At 44.6% G+C, this 9976-nt stretch overlaps 1 pseudogene; it reads right to left on the bottom strand.

Moving 5' to 3' along the window:
* Positions 1 to 420: 420 nt before the first annotated feature.
* On the bottom strand, positions 421 to 2352 carry LOC136534819 (uncharacterized; annotated as a pseudogene).
* Between the last annotated feature and the right edge of the window lie 7624 nt (positions 2353 to 9976).

The raw sequence follows: 9976 nt of genomic DNA, 5'->3' as shown, positions 1-9976 counted from the left end.
CCCCTTAGTTGCCTCTTACCAAATATACAACACACATCCTGAATCTCCTGTAGTTTCATATTAAGAGGGCGAAAAAAGATATCTGAAGTCGTTTCAATTTCAAGCATGCACAATTGTACTCGTATGCATTTCAGCTTTTGGATAGCTATGTTTATCAAAGGTTACAACAAAGGCGCAAAGTTTTGCAGATGACAGGTTCTTCAGATATCCCATCACTGATAGTATCTAGTTTAGGTGAGGAAAATCACTCTTACTAAAGGTCTACAACTAGGATCATCGGATCTGTATGCAACGATAATTTGGGTTCCGTTGGCAATAGCCAGAATGCCTTGCACTACACTGCCAGTGTGATATTTCAAATTAAGTAGCACCAACAGGGCCTTGTTTGAATCAAATCATGGCTGTAGATGGCTAGATCGATTATCTTGCAGTAAAAATAGGTTCAGCTTCAGCGCTTGGTTGGGTTCTTCTGGTATACTTTAGAAGCAATCCTTCTGATGAGACACCTGATAAGCGCAAATCCCTGAACATAAGGGAAAGATATATAGTCACATGCCGAATTCACACACACACACACAAAAAGAACTCAACCAAAGAAAATTAATGCAAATCACACCTGATATAGGGATGCAGATCTTTCCATTCCCACTTAGGCCGCTCACAGAAAAGTGCTGCAAACCTGTCAGCAGGCGTCAGTGGCAAATCGGCAACACTAAAAGCATGCACCCAGGTCTTAGCTCCAAGCTTTTCACACAACACTTCCCCTTCCAGCATCTGAAGATCCGCACGTGTTCCTGAAGGAATGCTTCTCTCCCATTTGTCCATAAAGTTAGCGAGCTTCATCTTTCCTGCACCAAGCACTCTTTGAGCAAACTGTAAGCATACACGCTTCTCATCAAGGTTCCAAAAACTCCTGGCTTCCTGCTCTACCTTTGTGCTAAATCTGTTGAGGCAGTGGGTTACAATCTTATGGGTAAAACCATCAGATTCCATGATAGAGAGCACATCATTTTCTGGCATTGCATTTAATGGCCAATTGTGCAACACAGAGTTGTGCAGGATCATGTCAAGAATCGTGTTCATAGAATTGGCATCAACTGTCCTCTAGAATCCATCAATCTCAACAGCTGAGAGGGTATTCAACCCATCTAACAGCTCTCCATCACTGGCCTAGATAAGTTTGCAGAGGTCTTGCCAAGTGTAAAGCCCCTTCATATGTTGGAAGTCATTGCCAAGAACCTCATCAAGTATGTAGGGCCTCTCGCGGAGAAGGCTCCTCAATTTATCTAGTCACGGAGCAGTTCTGACCAATTCAATGCTCCCTGGTGCTAATTTGATGGTAGCAGCCACCGCATTAGCATCGCCATTTGTGCTGTCAGGTCTTGAGCATTTAGTAGACGGCTCCCCAGGTGGTATCAGAAACATAGAATTAGATGTGCCAACAAACTTCATGGAGTACGTTGCAGAAGGTGTGCAAAGGACATCTTCTTTTTTAGGACGCCCCCGTATAGTCACCCTAGATCGAGAGAAATGTCAAAAATTCTAGAGATGAAAACATTGAAACAATGCACTGCATAATGGAACATTTAAAGCGTTTATTATACTTCTCCAACGCAACATGAATTAGCGCTGCAAACAACCTTAGTATGTTCACTTGATATCTGTGGCAGAGATGCCAGCCGTTTATCCGGTTCAGCTTTGCGTAGGAGAAATCAGCAAAGTTAAACTGCGTTCCAGTCCAAAATGGAAGAAGAACGGATAGAAATGGACTGAACTAAACACTACATGAAGATAAACTCACGAGTAAGTATGCTTAAGCTTAGACTTCCTCGCAAATAAGCAACAGAGGTGCACCGTGCACATATCTATGGACTAACAGCCTATGTTTTTCAGAAACTATTAACAGAAATATAGTCATGGTGGACCAATTTGATGACGGCTAAGAATATTTCGCGCAAACTAGTTAGCACACATGCTGAATAGTGAAATCGGGTAAATTTCTGGTCTATGAACCAAGTATAGAAAATGAGATTATGCGAGATCAGCCGTATATCTCATAAATAATAGTGGCATACTAATAACGGCGCTGCTGGTTCTTGGTCTAATTGGGGGAAAGCATCGTATTTCGCTTGGTTGGACGGAGGGCGCTTACCGGCCTTGCAGGAGGTCAGGGAGCAGGTCATCGGCGGCCTCGAGGAGGACGAGGTCATCATGGGCATCGAATGCCTGGTGGTAGCACAGCAACACCGGGGCGCTGCCGCCGGTAAGGCCTAGCACCGCGTCGGCCCCACCGCCGCCGCCGTCCCACTCGATCTTGGCCTGGGCGCCTACGTCCTCCATCTCCGCATCCATGGATCGGTGCATGGCGGGCGAGGGGTTCGGGATTGGGGATTTTCTTTTCTTTTCTTTTCTTTTCCTCATGGGGTGCCTAGTGTGTTGCTTGCTTCGTTTTGCCGCGCTTTTGGTTTTGGGCTGAGTTTCGCGTGGGAAATGTTCTGGTTTTGTGGGGCCATGAGGTCAGTCTTTGGACGTGAGAGATGGAAGCGAATATTCCTTTGCGGATTGATGGAAAGGTAATGCTAAATTTCTTCATGACATTTCAATATTTTATGTTGTGATGAGTGTGATTAAAAAAAAGTTCAATAGAAAAATGTAGTTTTTTAGCAAGTTCCAATGCACGTAGTTGTTGTCTCGTCTTTCGTTTCTAGTTGGCTATGGTCCTGTTCGGTAGGATTTATTACTGCTGCGGCTGATTTATACGACTGATTCGTTGTAAGAGAAAAATATTGTTCCATAGCTAAAAAAGTAGGACTAATTCTGGCTGATAAGTTTAAACGAACAGAGCCTATGTATAGAGGTAAATTAATCAAGCTTCACTATAAATTTATAAGCAATGAGTGCAAATGTGAAAGGTCATTGGGAAGGACAGGAAGCTCGATGATGATGCAATACAAGACATTGTCGGTTGCATGAAGGATTTGTTGCCACTGGACCTCCTCAAACTTATGATGAAATTAAAAGGTTTTACCTTATAGGATCTTATGGTAGAGGTCACCTTGCATCTTATTGGGATGTAGGGTTGATGTTTTTTAGTTGTCTTTGTTGTTATATGTTTGTCAGCGGCATGTTGTTGGTTGAGTTTTCTTAGTCGTAGTGTACTATTTTCTATTGTAAATCCAGTCTAGATCTTCTTATTTACTAATATATAATCGACAGCTCTCCTGCTCGATTCGTTTTAAATGTGCAAGGTTGAATATAGCACATTAGGCATTTTAGGGGTCTTCTTTTGGCTTGAGAGACGTATCCATGGAGATATCTTAGGCGTCCGTTGTGGCATTGTCAACATTACTAGTCCCTCGGTTAAGTTATATGAGAAAGAGGAAAACTATTTTGTTCACCTTCACCCTCACATCTTCTCGATCCACATTGTCGGTGCGAAAAGTGACCAACAAGTAAATATTTGTTGTTTTACCGTGCGTTGTGATCGGATGTGGCATAACACGTGATGACACATGTTTTATACTGGTTTAGGCAACGTGCCCCACGTCTAGTTTCAGTCGACTGGTGACTTTATTACTAAACCCAGGTGCTCGAAGTTTGCTGTGGGGTTACAAACGAGTAGGAATGAGAAGGGGGTGTTAAAGGCCCGGTCGGACTCTGAACCGAATGACCAAGAGTGATGGGTGCTCTAACGTGCGCTAAGTATTGGAGCGTATGCTCTGTGTAGTCATTGAGTTCTAGGGCCATTGAGCTGTTCGAGTCCTCAGGTCGTTGTAACACCTCGGGTGTTTAAATACTAAAACTTGCCATGTCATCATGTGCATTACAAAGCATTTGACATTTAGTGAAAATTTTGAAATGCATACAATAAAACAAGTTTACCTTTATGTGGTATGTGTTGAATTGTAATGTTTGGATCAAGTTCAATGTTTGGTTTGAATTTGAATTTTCAAGAAAACCCTGATTTTCAGTATTTAAATTATACCCTGAAAACTTATTTCAAAATCTAAGCATAGTTTGGGGTTGAGCCTTAAAGCAAAAGTATAGATCTTGTCAAGTTATGCAAAGTTTGTTTTTAGAGTTTTCAAAGTTGTTATGAAAATTTTAAAGTAATTTGAAAAGGCATAATTCGTTAAATGTCCCCTATTTGATTTCAAAATGTCATTTCAAAATGTTGACCGAATTTTGGGGTAGTTATAAAAGCAAAGTTGTAGAACTTTGGATTTTGAGCAACTTTTATTTTTGGAGATTTTTGAGTTGTTATACAAATTTGGGAGTAATTTGAATTTGAAAACGATGGCAATTCTGTAATTCTGGTGAACAGTACCACGACCACCGCCCCACCGCCGGCGTCCTTTCTCCGGTCTTCCAGACGCACCCATGGCTGCCCTCGGCTTTGTGCTAGCACGAGATGGTCACTGCGTGTCGTTCCCTCGCTCTCTTGGCCGCGCTATAAAGTTTCGACGCCGTCGTCGGCTTTCCTTTCTCTCCTCTATTTCCCGACGCCACCGTCTTAGCTCCGTCGAGCTCACCTCGCCTCCTCAGCACAAACCAGCCTCGACAAAGCAGTGTCCTAGCTCCGTCTCCTCCTTGCGCATCCATCCAGCTAGTTTGGGTCATCTGATTCTGTCGGGAACCACAGCTAGCAACCCTTCTTCCTCGCGGCCGGCAACCTCACCCGAGATTCCGTTTCACCGCGGCCAGCGTCATCCGGTGAGCCATTGCCCTTGCTTGTTGTCCCTACAGCTTTGTCTCGATGCTGTGGTGCTTAATCCATTCTTGCTTGGTCGCTTTGCCCACTACAATCGCCAGAACACCGTTGTCGACGAAGTCTGCTCCGCCGTGACCGCTGTCATCGTCGACCCACGTCACCATAGCTTCTCCGGCCTCGTTCTTTGCTTCAACACGTTCAGGGTGAGATGCTGATCCTTTCTAAGCACTTAGTTTGACTACTACTGGCCTTGTTTTGCCGATGTAGTGTCGCCGAGACGCGTGTCCGCTATGGCCGACGTTGAGCTAGTATAGGGCCGTAATCAGTACAAATAGAGACGTCAATCGATGCGCCTAGTCATGGTGATCGTTTTGGTACCTTGGCCGTCGCCATTGGACTCATTATCGGTGAGTTTACGTCGGTCAGCGCCATCGCCGGCGTGGTCAAACGCGTGAGGTTAGGGATGACAGGTGGGACCCGATGTCAGTGACACAACATTCAAATTGGATTTTTCTATTTTCAGAATTGAATGAATAGTGTCTGTTTTTGTTATTTTTGTGTAGATTTATTTAGAGCTCCAAAAATTATGAAAATTTTTGTGTGACCTCCCTGTGATGAATATTATTTAGGAAAAATATGAAATATTGATTTATAGTACTTTTTGAATGTGATGAAAATTGCTCAATTAATTAATAAATGGATTTCCATAATTTTTCTAGGCTCAATTAATTATCCAAAAATTATGAAATTTGTTTTGCCACTTACTTATCATGTGATGAATTTTTACCAAAATTTTGAGCTCAATTGAAATAAGTTGATTTATTTCATAATTTGGAATTAAATAATTAATTCATAAAAGTAAATAGTAATCTTTAATGATTTAGGTTTTGTTTGGAATTTTGGATTGAGTGATGACCTTGGGTCATTAGTTGGTAGTGATCCTTGGCAATTGATGTATGTGTTATGAGATGGGTTTAGTTAGCTTGACTTACAACTGTACCGTGAAGGAAAGTTGTATTCGAATTGTTAATTTTTGCATCCATCATCGAGCATCATGTTTCGTATCCCGCATCATGTTAAACATAGCATTGTTACTACGTGTAGTGAATGAAGGTGAACATGTGGTAGTTAATCAAGCTGCAGAGGAGGTTAATCCGTCTATTGAGGTCAGATCGGATACTTGTGGAACATCGCAGGAACCTAACTTTTCCATCAACGAAGGCAAGCCCCGGATGCATTTAACCCTACCTTGTGTTTTACAAATTTTATCGCTTTTGCTTTTATATACTGCATTAAGTGATTAGGAGTCAAGTGGAAACCTAATTGGTGCATTACCAACCTTTTTTTTTTCATATCTACCTTGTTATAAGTTTTAATTCGTAAATGGCTAGTTATGCTTAGTCATGCTTAATCGGATGATTACCTATCACCTAAGAATTTTAAATGGATCTTTGGTTACTTATATTATCATGAGATATGAGAATGTGAAGTAATAAATCTAGACCAGGTGGACTCGATGTGTGAGAGCCACAAGACATGAAGGTCTTGTGAGCGGCTTCTTTCCGCCTGTGTCGATTAATGTCCGTTCGTTATTGAACTGTGTGAGATGAGACTTTGTAGTACTAACCACATACTCCGGTAAGCCTTAACTTGGCTATTCTATTACAAGAATAGCTAATCACACACTGGGAGTGGAGAGATGGCAGGAATAGCATGTACCCATGTGGCAATGGGCCAGATTGGTAGAGTACTGTATTCTCGGGTGGCGCGGACCCGTTCTTGTTTTAGAAGATCCGAGGGTAGGTTGATATATATAAGTTGGGGACCTGCATATGTCGTGTGGTCTGGAATCCCTAGCTGGGTTAATAATCGGTTCGAATTGTTGTTGCTCCTCGGTTATGGAGACTCAACTCTCTGTTCATCATCATAGTTAATAACTGGAACTTGAGGAAGGTTTGTGAAAGAGATTGATTTGAAGTTCATGATCTCATTACAGATCATGGTAGATTCATATGTGGTACTTATAAAGTTTTACATGTTAAAGTAAAGAATTTTGGTAAAGAGCTTTTACGCAAAAGAACTTTGATTATTGCTAAAGCCATACCTTAAATCCCTGAGCCTGCATTCCTGAGTCATCTCAGTTTTTATTTTGATTAAGTCTTGTTGAGTACTTTTGTACTCAGGGTTCGTTGACCCTTGTTGCAGGTAAGCCTCATGAGCAGGTCTATTTTGGACCTTGCTGCATGACCGTTATTCAGGTCGATGATGATAAGTAAATGTGTGATCCTTGGGCAGGATGCTTATTTTGTGTGTTATGTTTATGTTAATTATGTCACTCCACTACTACTATGGTTTGTAATAATTTTCGAACTTAGTTTATAAGGTTTGAAATAACTGGTTTGTAAACTATGTTATCGTAAGACTTCCACTAATTTACTCTGATGTATATATTTGAATAAATGTTGTAATACTACAATGACTCTGTAATGTGATCCTGCTCGAAAATCATGGATGCTTCGGGGTTCCCCGAGGACACCCGATATACTTTTTAAGTTACCAGGAACACATGCATAGTTGTCAATGGTCGTTGGATAGCGACAAGTGCATGTGGATCCTATAACTTAGAAGGTTCTACCATAGTCGTCGAGTCCTCAAGTTGTCTAGCCTCTTTTTTCTTTCGAGAGCCAGTCAACTTTTAGGAGAGAGCTCATCCCCTTTTATAGTTGAAGGGGATGGCCTTACAAGTCAAAGAGAGAGGGAATGTGTATGTGTACTACCTAGTCTTGTTGCCCATGCTGTCGGGTATGAGACGGTCATCGACGCCCATAATATTGTTTATGTCTAGACACATCCGGCAGGCTCTACCATGTTCGCCTGGTATGGTAAACGTCGGCACCCACAATACTATTTATGTCTAGACGCATCTGGCAGGCTCTACCATGCTCGCCTAGTACGGCAAATGTCGGTACCTACAATACTGTTTGTGCTCTAACACGTCTATAAGGTTGCATAGTGCCCGTCTGGCATGGCCTGGTGGCACCATCCTACAGGTGCATAAGGCATGTTAGGGTATGGTCCTCGGTATTGTGGTTGACTTGAGCGCCTTACCTTATCCGCTCCTACCTAGTCCCAGAGCCCTCACCATGCTAGCATCCCTAGTCAATCGTTCCCAGTCGACTCCGACCATGTCGATCGGGAAAGTGTAGCGAGCAGAGGTCCGGCGTTTCCTCGGTCGAAGAAAGAGGTCAGAGTCGGACCGTGGTTCCACCTTGGCTAGGCCCTCCGATTAGGAACTGGATTGTTGACCTAGCCTGTCATTATGTATCTAGGCTAGCCTAGGCGCGTGTTGTCATTGTGTCGCCTATCGAGACAAGTTTTGTAGGGAAGCAGGTCCACTAGGAACCCCTGGTTTATAAACCCAACAGGAGCCCTCGAGCCCTCGGTGGGTGTAAGGTTGTGGGTCACTGTCAGATGAGACGGAGCACGAACCCAAGGGTCAGCCTGCTGCCGAAGGGTCGGGTGAGGTGGAGCACGAACCCAAGGCTTAGCCCGCTGCCAAAGGGTTGAACGAGGCAGAGCGCGAACCCAAGGGTCAACCCACTGTCGAAGGGTCAGGCGAGACGGAGTGTGAACCCAAGTTTTGGGTGAGGCGGAGCCTATAACTAAGGGGTCAGGCGAGACAGAGCGTGAACCTAAGGGTCAGCCCGCTACCAAAGGGTCAGGAGAGGCAGAGCGCGAACCCAAGGGTCGGCCCACTGCCGAAGGGTTGGGCAAGACAGAGCGTGAACCCAAGGTTTAGGCGAGGCAGAGCCTATGATCGAGGGGTCGAGTGAGACAGAGATGGGCATAGCCCTCGAGCCTATAGCTGGCTAGAGAGTCGGTCGAAGACTAAGCACTTTGGTACTCTTTCCCGGGGCTATAGATTCTTATGTTCCTTCCGATCGAAGTGTTCACTTGTGTCCCTTCTGACCATGACCTGTGCGGCCGGCTAGACTCCTAAGTCGAGGTTGGGTGTCCTAAGTCCCCAAGCCCTGTTGGGTTTGGTAGGGGTCGATCGAGTTTCGTGCGTTACCCCGTCTATGGTTTCCAAAACCAGAGGGGTTGAGCTAACGTCGCTTGTCTCGATGGCTCAAGACACACTCGGTGAGCTTAATAATGGGCACGTCCAAGTGGAATCCGGGTCTATTGTTCGTAATGGGGTCAGCATAGCCCTCATGTGGCATTCCACTACTCCTTAACCCACCTCCTATTAGATGCTCGAGCCATTCTGGAGTCCGACTTAGGTGGCCCGCTGGCCTCCCCTCGATGGAGATTCTATGGGCATGGCTCGAGGTCAGGATCGAACGAGATGGTCGAGATGACCCTGTTTGCTTTTGAGCAGATCGGGCAAGGGTTGTTGAGGCTTATCTATGTTTTATCCCCTGGCTCTGTTTGATGTGAGGCAGCCTCGAGCCCTTTGTGGGCTAGCCTTCGAACCCCGATTAGTCATCGCTTATATTGAATGAGGCAACTACCGCTTCGTGACATGATGTGAAGCGTTGTGATGCAATAATTACACATGCAATGCTTGGATGTATGGGATGAATGTATGGATAAATGTATGTATGAGAATGAATGAATGAATGATCATGTACTGAAAAAATAAAAGGGGGTTTGGTAAAGTTACCTTGATGGCTCGAGTGATGGGTATGGGGAGCTTCTATCGGATATGTCCGAATGGGATCCGTGTTTGCCTTTCATGATGGGGTCAACATAACCACATGGGTATCCCACTGCTCCTTACCTATCCCTCGATAGCCGCCTGAGTTGTCCGATCGACTCGGGTGACCCGTTGGCCTCTCCTTGATGAGATTCTATTGGTGGGCCCTCCCAAACCCTACCTAGGGAAGACAGAGGGTCATTTGGCATGCGGTTGCGCCTTATTTCCTATGCTTGGGTTGTGGTAGTGGTGGGCCCTACCCAGACCATGTCCCATTTAGCCAGGCGATGTTTCATTGGGCAGGCCGTGTCCCGTCAGGCCAGGGGCCATGTCCCGATGCATGCCTTTCCACATTAAATAGGGGAAGGGAGGAAGATTTTCCTCCTGTTCTTTCACCTTTCTTCAACTGTTGTTGTTCCTCCTTCCTCCTATTCGCTAAGTCTGTTCGTGTGCCGGCGGGGCGGTTTCTAGGAGAGAGGAGGGCAGAGGCATGGGAGATGAAAACTCATAGATTCGATCACAAATCTGAGGTGCAATGCCGAACTAGAGGCCTTCCAACATGGATG

Source organism: Miscanthus floridulus, unplaced genomic scaffold, assembly GCF_019320115.1.
Source record: "Miscanthus floridulus cultivar M001 unplaced genomic scaffold, ASM1932011v1 os_2328, whole genome shotgun sequence".
NCBI lineage: Eukaryota > Viridiplantae > Streptophyta > Magnoliopsida > Poales > Poaceae > Miscanthus > Miscanthus floridulus.
This window is presented reverse-complemented; position numbering and strand designations above follow the sequence as displayed.